A 19,033-nucleotide genomic window follows, 5' to 3' on the forward strand; every position below is an offset into this window, starting at 1 on the left:
CCCTCCCTCCGGTGCTTCTACTGACTCTCCAATACGATCAAAGCCATAATCTTTTTTTTTTTCTTTTTTTATTTCAGGCTTCCCAGCCTAGAGGTGACATGCGGGGTTAATGACCCCTTATCTCACTGTAAAGAGGACTGTCATGCTATATTCCTATTACAAGGGATGTTTACATTCCTTGTGATAGGAATAAAATTGATCAAAGAAAATTATTTTTGGGGAAAAAAAAAATGTCAAACTAAAATAAATAAAGTAAAATGAACAAAAAATTTTTTTTTTTTAAAGCGCCCCTGTCCCCATGTGCTCGCATGCAGAAGCGAACGCATACGTAAGTCCTGCCCACATATGAAAACGGTGTTCAAAGCACACATGTGAGGTATCGCTGCGAACGTTTGAGCGAGAGCAATAATTCTAGCCCTAGACCTCCTCTGTAACTCAAAACATGTAACCAGTAAAAAAAATGTAAAGTGTCACCTATGGGGATTTTTATGTAGCGACGTTTGGCGCCATTCCACGGGCGTGTGCAATTTTGAAGAGTGACATGTTAGGTATCTATTTACTCAGCATAACTTCATCTTTCACATTATGCAAAAACTGGGCTAACTTTACTATTTTGTTTTTTTTTTTAAGCAGAAAACTATTTTCTTCCCAATAAAACACGTAAAAAAAAATCGATGTGCAAATACCGTGCGAGATAAAAAGCGTGAAAAGCGAGAAAAAAAAAGTGAAATATTCCTTTAAATATCGTGCCTGGGAGGTGTCTATAGTATGCCTGTGAAGTGCCATGTGCTTCCCGTGTTTACAACAGTCCCTGCACAAAATGACAACTAACGGAAAAAAAAGTCATTTAAAACTGCTTGCGGTTTTAATGTGTTATCTGGTTCCGGCAATATGGATGAAAATCATTGAGAAAAATGGCATGGGTAGCCCCCCCTGCCCATTACCAGCCCCTTTGGGTCTTGTACAGATATTAAGGGGTACCCATATTAAAAAAAGGAAAGGTGTGGTGCCCCCAGGCCCTATATACTCAGAACAGCAATATACAGGCGGTGCAAACAAGACAGGGACTGTGTAGGTTTGTTGTGTTAAGTAGAGTCTGTTTGTAATTTTGAACTGGTACATTTTTAAAGTGTAGCTCCAGTCAAAAAATCTATTTTTAAGATTTTTGGAAAACATAGGGAAGGGTTATCACCCATGTATAATTTGTTTTGCCGTCAGTCTTTTTTCATCTCACTTCCTGTTGTCTCCTTCCGTTTGCAAGTAGGAGAAGTTTGTAAGTTGGATGTTTGAAAGTAGGGGCCTGCCCTATCTGCTCTGCAGAAATGGCAGAACAAGGTGTTGGTGTTGCCACAACATTGTAAGCCCTCAAAGTGACTCTTGGTGGGCGCTGGAGCTCCTTGCTGTGAACGATTATATCAAGAATTGTAATTACATGCCATTGTTGAACATGTTGAACAGTGGAAGAAAAATTGGGCCTTTGGTGGTTGTGGTAGTGGTGCTGGTGCCACAACACTATAAGTCCACACAGTTACTCTCGGTGGGCACAGGAACGGGCCCTGCTATGAAATATTATATCAAGAATTGTAATTACATACCCCTGTTAAACAGGGGCAGAAAAATTGGGCCTTAGGCACTGGTGCTGGTGCCACGACACTGCAACCTCTCCCTTATACTCTAGTTATAGTGCAGGAATGAGCCCTGCTGCAAAGCATTGCATCAAAAATTTAATTAAACGCCCCTATTAAACAGGGGCAGAAAAATTGGGCTGGTGGCATCATCCAGAACCAAAAATGTTCTTCCAAGATATCAGCGGAGGAGGAAGAGGGTAGACAGTCAACAAAACAGTACAGTCACTCAGCATCAGCATAGGCAGTCTTGAAGGGATGTGATATTTAGTGATGGCCGAACGGTTCGCCCGGCGGTCGTTTCGCGGCGAATTTCCGACATTCGCGGTCCGCACGTTCGAACGCCTTTTTCCGTCGTTCGCCGCGGCGGACTTACGTGTTTAATGTATACAAGAACTTTAACCTTTGGTGACACGTTTATCATGTGATACAGGACAGCCAATTGAGACATGACAGCACATGGACACTTGTACATTCCCCCTAACCTATAAATACACCCGATCCGGTGGCCATTTTACATTCTTTCTTCTGTTAAGATAGGGACAGGTTCCTGTGTGGAGTAGGGAGAGATAAACCACTAGCTATTTGGTACACAAAAGTTCTTTTCAGGACTGGTATAGGTGTTAGGTGTTGATAGGTTTGCTGTGCTGCTGATTCTTGCAGCAGCCTGAGTGTCTTTTGTTAGTTTAGAGAAAGGGAAAGGACGGTGTATGCTACAGGGACAGCCAGATTAGTCTTTCATCATCATCATCATCATCATCATCATTAGCTGTTACTATCAAGGTCCACAAAAGAGCTGTTCCAGTAACCACTAATCGTTCTCTTTTTTTGCCAATTTGTATAGGGACAGGAAGGAAGCAGTGTTGTCAGGCAGTGAGGGTAATTTTAAAGACTTGCTGTTATTATTAGTTCCACAAAGGTTCTTTTCAGGACTGGTATCAGTGGTACAGTAATAGGCTTGTACATGTATAATATTCTTTCTTCCAAATATAGAAAGGATATTATACTTGACTGCTGCCCTTCTGCTGCAGTCTGCTAAACATTCACAACTCACTTGTTCCACAAAAGTTCTTATAAGGACTGGTAACTTGGTATAGGGTGCTACGGTACATAGGCTTGAGTGCGGTACAGTCTGCTGTTCTGTAAGGACCGCTATCGGTCCACAATAGATAGGGTTGACGTGCACCACTGCTGACCGCTGCCCTATACTGCAGCAGTCCTTCAGCGGTATAGGGACTGACGTACAGTCTGCTAATCACTAACACACAACCTGCTTGTTCCACAAAAGTTCTTATAAGGACTGGTAACTTGGTATAGGGTGCTACGGTACATAGGCTTGAGTGCGGTACAGTCTGCTGTTCTGTAAGGACCGCTATCGGTCCACAATAGATAGGGTTGACGTGCACCACTGCTGACCGCTGCCCTATACTGCAGCAGTCCTTCAGCGGTATAGGGACTGACGTACAGTCTGCTAAAAACTAATACACAACCTGCTTGGTCCACAAAAGTTCTTATAAGGACTGGTAACTTGGTATAGGGTGCTACGGTACATAGGCTTGAGTGCGGTACAGTCTGCTGTTCTGTAAGGACCGCTATCGGTCCACAATAGATAGGGTTGACGTGCACCACTGCTGACCGCTCACCTATACTGCAGCAGTCCTTCAGCGGTATAGGGACTGACGTACAGTCTGCTAAACACTAATACACAACCTGCTTGTTCCACAAAAGTTCTTATAAGGACTGGTAACTTGGTATAGGGTGCTACGGTACATAGGCTTGAGTGCGGTACAGTCTGCTGTTCTGTAAGGACCGCTATCGGTCCACAATAGATAGGGTTGACGTGCACCACTGCTGACCGCTCACCTATACTGCAGCAGTCCTTCAGCGGTATAGGGACTGACGTACAGTCTGCTAAAAACTAATACACAACCTGCTTGGTCCACAAAAGTTCTTATAAGGACTGGTAACTTGGTATAGGGTGCTACGGTACATAGGCTTGAGTGCGGTACAGTCTGCTGTTCTGTAAGGACCGCTATCGGTCCACAATAGATAGGGTTGACGTGCACCACTGCTGACCGCTCACCTATACTGCAGCAGTCCTTCAGCGGTATAGGGACTGACGTACAGTCTGCTAATCACTAACACACAACCTGCTTGTTCCACAAAAGTTCTTATAAGGACTGGTAACTTGGTATAGGGTGCTACGGTACATAGGCTTGAGTGCGGTACAGTCTGCTGTTCTGTAAGGACCGCTATCGGTCCACAATAGATAGGGTTGACGTGCACCACTGCTGACCGCTCACCTATACTGCAGCAGTCCTTCAGCGGTATAGGGACTGACGTACAGTCTGCTAAAAACTAATACACAACCTGCTTGGTCCACAAAAGTTCTTATAAGGACTGGTAACTTGGTATAGGGTGCTACGGTACATAGGCTTGAGTGCGGTACAGTCTGCTGTTCTGTAAGGACCGCTATCGGTCCACAATAGATAGGGTTGACGTGCACCACTGCTGACCGCTCACCTATACTGCAGCAGTCCTTCAGCGGTATAGGGACTGACGTACAGTCTGCTAAACACTAATACACAACCTGCTTGTTCCACAAAAGTTCTTATAAGGACTGGTAACTTGGTATAGGGTGCTACGGTACATAGGCTTGAGTGCGGTACAGTCTGCTGTTCTGTAAGGACCGCTATCGGTCCACAATAGATAGGGTTGACGTGCACCACTGCTGACCGCTCACCTATACTGCAGCAGTCCTTCAGCGGTATAGGGACTGACGTACAGTCTGCTAATCACTAACACACAACCTGCTTGTTCCACAAAAGTTCTTATAAGGACTGGTAACTTGGTATAGGGTGCTACGGTACATAGGCTTGAGTGCGGTACAGTCTGCTGTTCTGTAAGGACCGCTATCGGTCCACAATAGATAGGGTTGACGTGCACCACTGCTGACCGCTCACCTATACTGCAGCAGTCCTTCAGCGGTATAGGGACTGACGTACAGTCTGCTAATCACTAACACACAACCTGCTTGTTCCACAAAAGTTCTTATAAGGACTGGTAACTTGGTATAGGGTGCTACGGTACATAGGCTTGAGTGCGGTACAGTCTGCTGTTCTGTAAGGACCGCTATCGGTCCACAATAGATAGGGTTGACGTGCACCACTGCTGACCGCTCACCTATACTGCAGCAGTCCTTCAGCGGTATAGGGACTGACGTACAGTCTGCTAAACACTAATACACAACCTGCTTGTTCCACAAAAGTTCTTATAAGGACTGGTAACTTGGTATAGGGTGCTACGGTACATAGGCTTGAGTGCGGTACAGTCTGCTGTTCTGTAAGGACCGCTATCGGTCCACAATAGATAGGGTTGACGTGCACCACTGCTGACCGCTCACCTATACTGCAGCAGTCCTTCAGCGGTATAGGGACTGACGTACAGTCTGCTAATCACTAACACACAACCTGCTTGTTCCACAAAAGTTCTTATAAGGACTGGTAACTTGGTATAGGGTGCTACGGTACATAGGCTTGAGTGCGGTACAGTCTGCTGTTCTGTAAGGACCGCTATCGGTCCACAATAGATAGGGTTGACGTGCACCACTGCTGACCGCTCACCTATACTGCAGCAGTCCTTCAGCGGTATAGGGACTGACGTACAGTCTGCTAAACACTAATACACAACCTGCTTGTTCCACAAAAGTTCTTATAAGGACTGGTAACTTGGTATAGGGTGCTACGGTACATAGGCTTGAGTGCGGTACAGTCTGCTGTTCTGTAAGGACCGCTATCGGTCCACAATAGATAGGGTTGACGTGCACCACTGCTGACCGCTGCCCTATACTGCAGCAGTCCTTCAGCGGTATAGGGACTGACGTACAGTCTGCTAAACACTAATACACAACCTGCTTGGTCCACAAAAGTTCTTATAAGGACTGGTAACTTGGTATAGGGTGCTACGGTACATAGGCTTGAGTGCGGTACAGTCTGCTGTTCTGTAAGGACCGCTATCGGTCCACAATAGATAGGGTTGACGTGCACCACTGCTGACCGCTCACCTATACTGCAGCAGTCCTTCAGCGGTATAGGGACTGACGTACAGTCTGCTAATCACTAACACACAACCTGCTTGTTCCACAAAAGTTCTTATAAGGACTGGTAACTTGGTATAGGGTGCTACGGTACATAGGCTTGAGTGCGGTACAGTCTGCTGTTCTGTAAGGACCGCTATCGGTCCACAATAGATAGGGTTGACGTGCACCACTGCTGACCGCTGCCCTATACTGCAGCAGTCCTTCAGCGGTATAGGGACTGACGTACAGTCTGCTAAACACTAATACACAACCTGCTTGGTCCACAAAAGTTCTTATAAGGACTGGTAACTTGGTATAGGGTGCTACGGTACATAGGCTTGAGTGCGGTACAGTCTGCTGTTCTGTAAGGACCGCTATCGGTCCACAATAGATAGGGTTGACGTGCACCACTGCTGACCGCTGCCCTATACTGCAGCAGTCCTTCAGCGGTATAGGGACTGACGTACAGTCTGCTAAACACTAATACACAACCTGCTTGGTCCACAAAAGTTCTTATAAGGACTGGTAACTTGGTATAGGGTGCTACGGTACATAGGCTTGAGTGCGGTACAGTCTGCTGTTCTGTAAGGACCGCTATCGGTCCACAATAGATAGGGTTGACGTGCACCACTGCTGACCGCTGCCCTATACTGCAGCAGTCCTTCAGCGGTATAGGGACTGACGTACAGTCTGCTAAACACTAATACACAACCTGCTTGGTCCACAAAAGTTCTTATAAGGACTGGTAACTTGGTATAGGGTGCTACGGTACATAGGCTTGAGTGCGGTACAGTCTGCTGTTCTGTAAGGACCGCTATAGGTCCACAATAGATAGGGTTGACGTGCACCACTGCTGACCGCTCACCTATACTGCAGCAGTCCTTCAGCGGTATAGGGACTAAGAGTTTTGTCACAGGGTCATTTAAAAAATGACATGCAGAGGAAGAGGCAGGCCCTTCCGCAGGGGTGGTAGGGGTAGGGCAGGAGCAACAGGCTTGAGCCAAAGTGGGAAGTTGCAGAAGGTGCGTTCAATTACTTTAAAGGATGCACCAGACTTGGTTGAGTGGCTCGCTCAGCCTTACTCTTCTGCACCCTCCTCATCCTCTCGATCTGCACCCTCTTCTTCACTCTCTGCTATGTGCACCCCCAAAGACACTACCACCAACAACACGACCACCACCACCACCACCACATACCTTCCGCTTGAGTCACTGGAATTATTTTCCGATCCATATCAAGAGGACATTTCTGATGCGCAGCCACTCTTGGTATTGGATCAGGAAGAGGAGGTAGCAACAAGCGCTACTCAGCAGTCTGACGCCAGTACCCAGATCAGCCCAAGGAGGAGGTTGGTCCCCGGTGTTGCTGCCTACTCCGAGATCTCTACTTATAGCGGTGGGGAAGGTGACGTTGATGATGACGTGTCTAGTGATGTCACGTGGGTGCCCACAAGAGAGGAAGAGGAGGGGAGTTCAGAGGGAGATATGGACCAGCAGATAGGGAGGAGAAGCAGCAATGACTTACATTGCACAGCAGGGACAAAGCAGACTGCAAATGTATCAGGAGCGAGTCATCGACCATGTACGGTCACATCTGGCGCTCCCAGGACACCGGCACATGGCTCCGCAGTGTGGGCTTTTTTTAACGTGTCCGCTGCTGACAATAGCGTTGCCATCTGCAATCTTTGCAGTCAACGCGTTAGTCGCGGTAAGCCCAATACTCACCTAGGGACGACCGCCTTAAGAAGGCACATGAGCAGCCATCACCGAGCCCAGTGGGAGCAACGGAACACACAAAGCCACACTGCAGGCTCTCACCGTCCAGCCTCGTCTTCTACTTCTCCTTCTCCTCTCTCCTCACAATTGTCCTCCACTCCACCTTCCATCACGCCAAGCTCACATTTTTCTGCAAAAAGGCAGGCTTCCGTGGGCCTAATGTTTGAGCGTAAAAAAATGATGATGCCGGATAACCCTCTTGCCCAACGGTTGGCGGCTGGCTTGTCAGAACTCATAGCCCGCCAACTACTGCCATATAAACTGGTGGACTCGGAGGCCTTTCGCAAATTTGTGGCCATTGGAACACCACAATGGAAGGTCCCAGGAAGGAAGTATTTCTCAGAGAAGGGCATCCCAGAGCTATATGGCCATGTTCAGCGGCAAGTGAATGTATCTCTGGCACACAGTGTCGGTGCCAAGATACATCTGACCACAGACACGTGGTCTAGCAAACACGGGCAGGGAAGGTATATCAGTTTTACTGCCCACTGGGTGAACCTTCTGACGGCCGTCAAGCATGTAACCCGTGGCACCCGTGTAGATTTGGTTTTACCGCCACGGATTGCATGCAGGCCTGACTCTTCTTCTCCTCCTCCTACTCCATCCTCCTCCCTCTCCTCCTCAGCTGCCTCCTCCTTTTCCGCTGCTAGCGTCTCTTCCACTGCACCGCCCAAGCTCCCCAGAACCTATTCCACATGCCAGGTGAGACGTTGCCATGCCGTGCTGCGTCTGTTGTGCCTGGAAGCAAAGAGCCACACTGGCCCGGCACTCCTTTCAGCTTTGCGTTCACAGGCAGATGAGTGGCTAACACCGCTCAATTTGACAGTTGGTAAAGTGGTGTGTGACAACGGTGCCAATCTGCTTAGCGCATTGAAACAGGGCAAAATCACGCACGTGCCGTGCATGGCACACGTCTTAAACTTGGTCGTGCAGCGATTCCTTGTCAAATACCCTGGGGTCCAGGACATCTTGCGGCAGGCAAGGAAAATCTCGGCCCATTTCAGAAGATCTTACACGGCCATGGCTCGCCTTGCTGACATTCAGCGGCGACACCATCTGCCGGTCAGACGTCTTATTTGCGATTGCCCGACGCGATGGAACTCAACCTTCTATATGCTTGATAGGCTGCTCCAGCAGAAACGTGCAGTTAACGTCTACCTGTATGAACTCTGCGAAAGAAACGGTTCTGGGGAGCTGGGTTTTTTTTCACCGCGCCAGTGGCTGCTCATGCGCGACACATGCAGACTTCTGCGGCCATTTGAGGAGATCACCAAACTGGTCAGTCGCAGCCATGGCGCCATCAGTGACATGGTACCTTATGCCTTCTTTCTGGAGCGTGCATTGCGTCGTGTCATTGATCAGGCTGTGGAGGAGCAGGAGCGGGAAGATGAGGAAGTCGCAATGCTGGATGAATTCCCAGGGGGGGCTACTCTATCTGAGACAAGTCAACAACAGGAGTCTGATGAGGAGTCAGAGGAGGATGGTGCCGGGGCGGATGAGCAGGAGCAAGAAGAGCATGCTTTAAACCTTTCTGGGATCCCTGTTGTGCGAGGATGGGGAGAGGAGAATGAAGAGGACGACATTATCCTGGATGATGAGCAGGAGCCAGGCCACCACACCGCTTCCACTTTAGTGCAAATGGGGGCCTTCATGCTCCAGTGTTTTAATAGGGACCCCCGTATAAAAAGCATGAGGGTCAAGGACCAGTACTGGGTGGCAACGTACTTAGACCCCCGGTACAAACACAAAATGGCGGAAATGTTACCGCCGTCGCAGAGGGCTGTCAGAATGCAGCACTTCCAGGCCTTGCTTCGAGAAATGCTGCATTCTGCTTTTGCGTGCGCTGGCAGAGGAGCAATTCCCACTCCCAGAGAAGGATTTGCGGGTACCAATCCAACAGCGCCTGCAAGAAGAGGCCGGTTTGAAGATGTGTTGGTGACTTCGGATATGAGGTCATTCTTTCAGCCGACCCATCGACAGGTGTCATCCGGATCCAGCATCAGGGAACGCCTAGACCGTCAGGTGTCCGACTACATTGGGTTAACGGCCGATGTGGACGCTCTGAGGAGTGATGAACCCCTAGACTACTGGGTGGGCAGGCTTGACCTCTGGCCAGAGCTTGCCCAATTTGCAATCGAACTGTTGGCTTGCCCCTCATCCAGTGTCCTGTCCGAAAGGACGTTCAGCGCAGCAGGGGGGATTGTGACCGATAAGCGTACTCGCCTAGCTCACCACAGTGTTAACTACCTCACATTTCTAAAAATGAATGAGGCATGGATCTCGGAGGAATTCAACACATGTGACCAGTAGACCATGTATATGTCTATAAACTATTTTTTTAATCAAGCACACAGACCTTCTTAATTCATTTGGCTCACTTCCTTGACCCAAAAAAGCACACCGTACTATATGCCCCTACCCTCCTCTTTGAAGAGGTTGAGCGGTGTCATATTTCTACTGGGGCTGCTTATGATATCCCTGTGCTGTGCTGACTTCCTCCTGGGGGTTCTTATTATGAAGGGATCACACTATCCCTGTGCTGTGCTGACTTCCTCCTGGGGGTTCTTATTATGAGGGGATCACACCATCCCTGTGCTGTGCTGACTTCCTCCTGGGGCTGCTTACGGTGCTGCTGTCAGTGCTGTATGTCACGGTGCTGCTGTCAGCGCTGTATGTCACGGTGCTGCTGTCAGCGCTGTATGTCACGGTGCTGCTGTCAGCGCTGTATGTCACGGTGCTGCTGTCAGCGCTGTATGTCACGGTGCTGCTGTCAGCGCTGTATGTCACGGTGCTGCTGTCAGCGCTGTATGTCACGGTGCTGCTGTCAGCGCTGTATGTCACGGTGCTGCTGTCAGCGCTGTATGTCACGGTGCTGCTGTCAGCGCTGTATGTCACGGTGCTGCTGTCAGCGCTGTATGTCACGGTGCTGCTGTCAGCGCTGTATGTCACGGTGCTGCTGTCAGCGCTGTATGTCACGGTGCTGCTGTCAGTGCTCTGTATTACGGTGCTGCTGTCAGATGCCTCTATCACGGTGCATGTGTCATTCCGGTATGTCACGCTGCTGGTGATCATCTCCTGCACCCTCTTCTTTGCCTACCCTGGTCCCTGACCTTCCCTCTCCTCCATTGCCTTCATTAGCTCCATAGTCCTGAATTGTTAGAACAATTTCCCAAATAAAATAAAAATGCTTGTAGTTATCGATCCCAAATTCACCTCATACATGTATTATGTCATTGTCCAGATGGTGGGACTACGTTTTACCCCCTAATAATTACCACGTGGCCGCAAATTCGACATGAAGGTTTGCAAAGTTCGCCTCCCATTGAAGTCAATGGGGCCCGCGGCGAACGGTCGGTTTCGCGAACGTTTGGGTCCGTTCGCATTTCGCGTTCGCGAAACGTCCCGTCGGAAGTTCGTCCATCACTAGTGATATTTCAAAAAAAAAATAATTCGGTTACATCAGCTTCAGGTGCTTGGTAGCTATGGGTGATCCAAGACTGATTCATCTTTATGGAGGTCAGTCAATCAACTGAGTCGGTGGACAGGCGCACCCCGTGATCGGTAACAAAGCCACCAGCAGCACTGAAGGTGCGGTCGGAAAGAACGCTGGATGCAGGATAGGCCAGTAGCTCAATTGCATACTGTGCAAGCTCTGGCCAGTGATCCATCCTCAAGACCCAGTAAGCCAGAGGATTTTTGGCAAGAAAGGTGTCCAAGTCTGACCTTGCCCCTAGGTATTCCTGCACCATGTAAATCAGACACTGGCAATGGTTGCTGGAACTGATCATCGGTCAGACGGCCACCTTCTCCACCGCTCCTTCTGACCGATGCCTCAGCAACACGTTGTCCAGGACCAGGAGTTTGTAACCTCCCAGTCTCTGGGATCGCGTTGCACAGACCTTTCTGCAAGGCCTCCCGGAGATGTCTCATCCTCTGCTCCCTCTGCGACGGCAAGATAAGGTCGGCAACCTTACCCTTGTACCGTGGATCAAGGAGAGTGGCCAGCCAGTAATGGTCCCTCTCCTTGATCCGAAGAATACGAGGATCCTTCCACAGGCTTTGCAGGATCAGGGAGGCCATGCAGCGTAGGTTAGCTGAGGCATTCGGTCCGGAGTCCTCTGGGTCACTAAGGACAACATGATCCGCAGCCACCTCCTCCCAGCCACGTACAAGTCCACAGGTTTCTTGGGACTGTAAATCATCCCTAAATGACTGCTGCTGCTGATGCTGAGTGCCAGCCTCCACCTCCATGCTGACACAATCATCCTCCTCCTCCTCCTCGTCCTCTTCCTGTGTGATGGGTGGGACAGCAGGAACACTGTCTGGATAAAGGAGGCCTTGAGAGGAAAGGAAGTCCTCCTATTCCTGCCTCTGTTCTGCCTCAAGTGCCCTGTCCATTATTCCATGCAGCGTATGCTCCAAGAGGTGGACAAGAGGTACAGTGTCACTGATGCATGCACTGTCACTGCTCACCATCCTTGTGGCCTCCTCAAACGGTGACAGGACAGTGCATGCGTCCCTGATAATGCCCCACTGGCGTGGTGAGAAAAATCTGAGCTCCCCTGACACTGTCCTGGTGCTGTAGTCGCACAGGTACTAATTGATGGCCCTCTGCTGTGTGTGCAACCACTGCAGTATGGCCAATGTTGAGTTCCACCTGGCGGGCATGTCACATATACATTCTTGGGCAGGTTCAACTCCTGCCAAACACAGGCATTAAATGATCGGCGGAAATGCACACAGACTTTCCTGGCCTGCTTCAGGACATCCTGAAAGCCCGGGTACCTGCCCAAGAACCGCTGCACCACCAGGTTAAGGACGTGAGCCACACAGGGCACATGGGTCAGTTGTCCCTGTCGGAGGGCGGAGAGGAGGTTGGTGCCATTGTCGCAAACCACCAATCCTGGCTTAAGCTGGCGTGGCGTCAACCACCTCTCGGCCTGCCCCTGCAGAGCTGACAAAATATCTGCCCCAGTGTGGCTCCTGTCCCCGAAAACAAACCAGTGCAAACACGGCAGGGCATAGTTTTGCCTGCGTACTTGCATAGCCCCTTGAACGCCTACGGAGCACCGCTGGTTCTGAGGACAGAGCACTGGAAGAGGCCATGGAGGAAGAAGAATTGGGAGGGGGTGGAGGAGAGAGGTGTGTCACAACCAGTAATAGCATTTTGGAGGTATGGTGGCGGAACAACCTCCAACACTACTGCACCTTGTCCTGCATCCTTCCCAGCTGCCAGAAGAGTGACCCAATGGGCCGTGAAAGACAGGTAACATCCCTGTCCATGCCTGCTGGACCATGAGCCAGCGGTAATATACACCTTACCGCTGACCGCCCTGTCCAGCGAGGCAAGGACATTGCCTTCCACATGCCGGTAGAGAGACGGGATCGCCTTCCATGAGAAAAAGTGGCGTTTGGAGACCTGCCACTGAGGAACCGCACATTGCACAAACTCACGGAAGGGGGCCGAGTCTACCAACTGAAAAGGCAGCAGTTGAAGTGCTAGCAATTTAGCCAATCTAGCATTCAACCGCTGGGCAAGTGGATGGCTGGTAGTGAACTTCTTTCAATGGTCCAGCATCTGGGGCAGGGAAATTTGCCTGCTATAATCGGACATGGGTGTACTGCTAGCAGAGTGCCCGGAAGCACTTGGCTGTGACACACCTAATTCTACACCTTCATTCCTCTCAGCGCAGGTTTCAGAGAGGACTCAAGGTCTAGTGGGGTTGGAGATCCCAGCTAATGAGGAGCAAGGAGAGGTCCGCTTTGTTCTTTGGTGTGGGTCTTTGAGGTACGCTTGCCAACGAGCTGCATGGCAGGTCAACATATGTCTGGTCAAGCATGTGGTGCCCAAGCGGCTGATGTTTTGGCCACGCGAGATACGCTTGAGACATATGTTGCAAATAGCAGCGGTGCGATCTGATGCACTCATCTCAAAAAAGGCCCACACCAAAGAACTTTTAGAATAACGCGCAGAGGCAACGCCCTGCACAGGCGGAGCTCTGCGGTGTGATTCAGTCGGTGTGCTGCTCCTAAGCTGGCCCTCGGAAGGCATCCTGCCTCGTTGGAGATGTGCCTCCTCCTCCTCTCTCCTACCAGTCACCCACGTGGAGTCAGTGCCCTCATCATCCCCTCCCTCTTCATCGCTGGAGCAAACCTGGCAGTATGCTGCAGCTTGTGGAACATGACTACCAGATTGCTGTCCTTCTTGAGCATCCCCTCTCTCTGCACTCACGCTACTGCCTTCCTCTAGCTGAGTATCATCATCAGAGCCTACAAAACACTGGGCATCCTTCTGGAGCATGTACCCAACACTGTGCTCAAAGAGTTCAGGGGACTCCTCAGGAGGAACGTGGTGGATCTAGGGAAGGAGTCACTGATGATGACATTGAGACGAGGGAAGACGATGCGTTGGCAGCTGCTTTGCTAGTACCCTGAGACTGGGTGAGAGAGGATGAGGAGGATGAATAGGGCTTGGCCATCCACTCTACCAAGTCTTCGACATGATGCGGCTCAACATGTCCAGCTGCCGAAAATAAGGACAAGCGTGTCCCATGGCAACGTGCTGATGACCATGCACCGCGTCTATGACCAGCACTGTTGTCTCTAGACACAGAGCCTGCTTGCCCTCTTTTTTCGCTTGTGCCTGTCTGCCTCTCCTTGTTGGCCTTCCAGACATGGTAATGGCCTGAAGGGAGATGGGAAAACCAGCAATTGGGTAGTCTATATTGTGCTGGAGGCACACAACACCCACTAACTCCTGCAGTTGCCTTTATTATAGAACAACAGGAATTAAAGGGTAGATACCGGTGTATACTGTGCTGTGCTGGAGTCACACAACACCAACTAACTCCTGCAGATGGCTCAATTAGAGAAGAGCAAAATAAGTGGATAATGGTGTATACTGCACTCAGGTCACACAGACAACACCCACAAACTCCTACAGCTGACTGAAAGCTCAATTACAGAAGAGCAATATAGCTATATAGGTGGATAATGCTGTATACTGCCCTCAGGACACACAGACAACACCCACAAACTTCTGCAGCTGGCTGAAAGCTCAATTACAGAAGAGCAAGAACGCTAAATCTGTGGATAATGGTGTATACTGCGGTCAGGAAACACAGACAACACCCACAAACTGCTGCAGATGGCTGAAAGCTCAATTACAGAAGAGCAAGAACGCTAAATCAGTCGATAACGGATGGTGTATACTGCGTTGAAGGTACACAGAGAACACCCACTAACTCCTAAAGATGCCGACACACTACACAAGGCCGCCGTGCTGGCAGCCTTATATAGTGTGGGGCGTGTACTACACAGCCTGAGCTATGATTGGCCACAGGCATCCTGCCTGTGGCCAATCATGGCTCTCCTCCCTGCCGGCGCTGTGATTGACCAAGCATGCGGGGTCACAATGCATGCTTGGCCAATCATGAGGCAGCAATGCACTGCGATGGCGCAGTGCATTGTGGGCCGTGAGCGCCACACGAATTTGGCACGAATGGCCCATAATGTTCGGTATTCGCCGAACGTGCGAACAGCCGATGTCGAACATACACCAAGCTCATCCCTAGCCACCACCATATTACGAAATGGACACTCACCAAACTTAAATAGAAATTCTCCTTCTGTTCATTCAATGGATAACCACCCCTTATACTCGCTCTCCAGTCAGCAATCCCTCAATGTATGCGTGCTCATAAAAATATATATATATGGAACCAACATAGTGTAAAACATTTCCAATTTGAATGTAAAAAAAAAAAACCTTAAAAACAAATTGCACTCACATATTTCTGTGTCATCTAGCTGACACTAGGCTTATCCATCCATGTGTAAACGGTGCGTTTTGGGCAAACCAATGTTGTTCCGCACGTAACCTTCCTCTCCTTCTCCTAGGTTCATCTATTCCCGGTGTCTCCACTGCACTGCAAATGATTCCCACAGCCTCTATGCATTTTGACTGTTCCCTCTGCATCATCATGACGTTTGGTATGCAAACTACTGGCTTGACTTTTGTCAAATACATCGCTAAAATTGTGGTAATCCTCCAGCAGGGAGGAGAGAGAAGAAGTGCACAGGACCTTGGCTTCCTTCTGGAAACATGTCTTACTGCATTGTGGCGACCAGGAGAGAACCTCAGCATGGATCAAATCAAAAGATGGGTTGTGCCTCTGTAACCAAGGATAACCAATAACCAAAGGAAACTTAGGTGAGGAAATAACTTGGAATTGTATTATCTCATGGTGAAGAGCCCTTATGGCCATGGACAATAGAACAGTCTCATGAGTGACATGAGCAGGCTGTAGAGGTCTCCCATCAATGACAAGTGGAGTAACAAAAAAAGAGAGAATACAATTCTCCCAAGAGGACCACTTCTAGGACAGTCATTGATTCAAAAAAGTTTTATTTTATTTAAAAAACACACACACACACACACACATGCACACACACACACACACACACATTGATGAAAAAGAGGGGACTAGCAGTTTACCACACAGGTACTTTAAAAATAGGACAACGTTGTCATATGTTAAGAAGGGGAAATTGCAGCTGTGCATAACATTCACACCCACATTCACAGTACCCAAATTGAAACAATTACTTTAGTCAAACATTAGCACTTGTAATTGCAGACTTAAATAGTAGCATAAAGCTCAATTCTCAGAAGCCAAAATTATAGTACTGATGCAGTTACAGAGCAACTTGGTTGTAGACTAAAAATAGTGAGTCAAAAAACCCATATAGATGTGGGTGGTGTTAGGTGAATTGGTGAGTTCTTAGCTGCCATGTACTCAAAAAACACACAGGGTATCATTATTGCTGACCACAAATGGATCAGTGTTAGGAACTTCCCTTGTGATCAGTAAAAACTCCAGGTGTTCTGAGAAGCAGGAAAATTTATTTCTGATGTGGCCCACAACAGAGAGACATGCTTACAGGACAAAAGCTGAAGAAAGATGTCTCCCAAAAGAAAATGTCCCGCCTTCACATACCTCACAAGAATAACACCTCTGTGCTTCTATTGGCTGAGGAAACATAAATAACGTTGTCATGGTACGAACTGGTACCTTTATTTTTTGGCTATTCATGTTCCTCGTACATTCTTAGGCTATCATATTTAGTTAAATCTAATGATTCTACAACTTACTATGGAGTTAATTAAGACAAAACAATACAATGAGTTAATACAATAATGTGCTCAGAAGTAAGCTTTTTAACAAATCAGTCTCAGGACTATTGTTTTTCTAATAGTCACACAATAAACATTTAAAACTTTTCTAACAATCAGTCCCTTTGGATTTTAAATAACTAGACAGATTACACCTGGTGAAGCAGGGAAGTAATTATATTGAAGCTGAAATAATCAAGAGGAGCAGGCTTAGGCATTGAGTCATTTAGTGACTCAGACTTCGTTCAAGACACTCTTACCATGTCATACACCCCGGTCATTTCACTGTACCTCTACCCATAAGTCTGGAATAACACATGCTCAGGATGAGCCGATATTCTGATGCCTTGAGGTTTTCCACTGTGTATAAAGCACCATTCATGCAGGTTTTTTGGTTCCAATCATTGGATTACAAGCTGTAGTTCCTTTTCCATCTTCCTGCTTCACATGTGCAGCAAACAGGCAAACCCCCAGCCGACATGCTGCTGTCACACTCACATGTTTCACTAGCCAATCAACGCTAGTTTGCTCAGAGCTAGGTGGGATTTGGGAGCTGGGCTTAAATCAGGGGTGCCCAACCAGTGGCCCGGGGGCCACATGTGGCCCGCGGAGCCCTCTGATGTGGCCCACGACCTCCTTCTATGGGATGCAGATGGCAGATTGGCAAGCCCAGATCATGGGTTGCAGACTCGCCATCCCAGAGCATCTGTGTTGTTAATTAAGCCGGTAAAGCAAGCAGCTGTGGAGCAGAGCTGTATAAGCTAATGCTTCCTGTATAGCACCATCTCTTGCCACAGGCGGAGTGATACAAAATGCACTCTGCCAGGGACAGCAACAGCAGGCAATGCCTGAATGGAAGTGTATATATAGGCATATCTGCGCAGTGGTTACTGGGTTGCTATCAAACTGATCCGCAGGTGCAGTGCACCTTCAGGTTACCTGCACTGAGGCATAGACTTCTGTTTTTACCTGTGGGCTTGGTGAGCTTTCAGAAAGTGCACCACACCTGCAGGATATAATAGAAGTCTATGGAAAAGTGTAGCTAACCCACAGGAAAGACACAGGTGCACTGCGCTGCATTAGTGTGAAAGGCCCCTTTCACACAATCGGTCCAACTAAATTGAACAGATTTGTGTCCTTTTACACACGCCTACCTCCAATCTGATTCGCAAAAAAAACAAAAAACGAAGGGGATCAATCCTCTTCCATCTGGGCGGATTGGAGGACCCATAGAGAAGAGTGGGCTGTGTCCGTGTCCACTTTACACGAACCTGTCATCCGCCTTCTCTGCTCATTGTGGCCCGCGACTGGTTACCAAGTCGCTTAAGTGGCCCTCACTCTTCAAAAGGTTGGGCACCCCTGGCTTAGTCTAAAAATCCCTGTAGTACCTGTGTTTGACCACTGGATATCACCCATACCACCTTCCATACTTAACAATCAGCAAGGAAAACATTTAGTGCACTAGTTTTTGTATTCAGCCAACGAAGGGAGCCTTAGGCCGCGTACACACGGGCGGATTGTCTGGCCAACTAAGTTCGTCAGACAATCCGACAGACAGTCCGTCCAAACTTTTGAATGAACGGACTTGCCCACACACGGCACTTTTTGAGCGGACTAATACGGCGGACTAAGTCCGCCATACAATCCGCTCTACTTTTGAAATGAACGGACTCGCCCACACACGCGGAGAAAAGTCCGCTCATTTCGAGCGCGTCTCCAGGTAGGCGGGGCCCGCGAAGGAGACATCGCTGGCCCCGCCGCCTGGAATGGACTTAAAGGGGAACCCCAACGCCGAAAAAAATCGGCGTGGGGGTGCCCCCCAAGTCCACAACAGACCCTTGTCCGAGCACGCTACCCGGCCGGCCAGGAAAGGGGGGCGAGCGAGCGCCCCCCCCTCCTGAGCCGTACCAGGCCGCGTGCCCTCAACATGGGGGGTGCCTTGGGGAAGGGGGGGCCGCACGGCCCCCCCACCCCAAAGCACCTTGTCCCCATGTTGATGAGGACAAGGGCCTCTTCCCGACAACCCTGGCCGTTGGTTGTCGGGGTCTGCGGGCGGGGGGCTTATCGGAATCCGGGAGCCCCCTTTAATAAGGGGGCCCCCGGATACCGGCCCCCCACCCTATGTGAATGAGTATGGGGTACAATGTACCCCTACCCATTCACCTGTAAAATAAAAGTACCAAAAAAAACCACAACACACCAGATAAAATATTTTATTGCACAGCTCCGGGGGTCTTCCGTCTTCTGGGGTCTTCTCGCCGGACTCCTCCGCTATCTTTTTGTAGCTCTTTTGCTAGCGGAGGAGTCCGGCTTTCTTCCTCCCCGCCGCCAGCCTCTTCTCCCGACTTCGGGGGTCTTGTCCCCCTCTTCGGTTCTTCTG

At 49.2% G+C, this 19,033-nt stretch overlaps 1 long non-coding RNA gene across 1 annotated transcript in view; it reads left to right on the top strand.

Annotated features, from left to right (window-relative positions):
* LOC143929928 (uncharacterized) overlaps positions 1-18,367 on the top strand; it is a 102,160-nt gene extending 83,793 nt beyond the window's left edge. The window contains exon 3 of the long non-coding RNA XR_013262650.1: positions 15,378-18,367. This is a non-coding gene — a long non-coding RNA (uncharacterized LOC143929928). The remainder of the gene's footprint in view (positions 1-15,377) is intronic.
* Positions 18,368-19,033: the final 666 nt, after the last annotated feature.

Source organism: Lithobates pipiens, unplaced genomic scaffold (genome assembly GCF_037356315.1).
Source record: "Lithobates pipiens isolate NorthernLeopardFrog02 unplaced genomic scaffold, aLitPip1_a1.2 Scaffold_25, whole genome shotgun sequence".
Taxonomy (NCBI): Eukaryota; Metazoa; Chordata; class Amphibia; order Anura; family Ranidae; genus Lithobates; species Lithobates pipiens.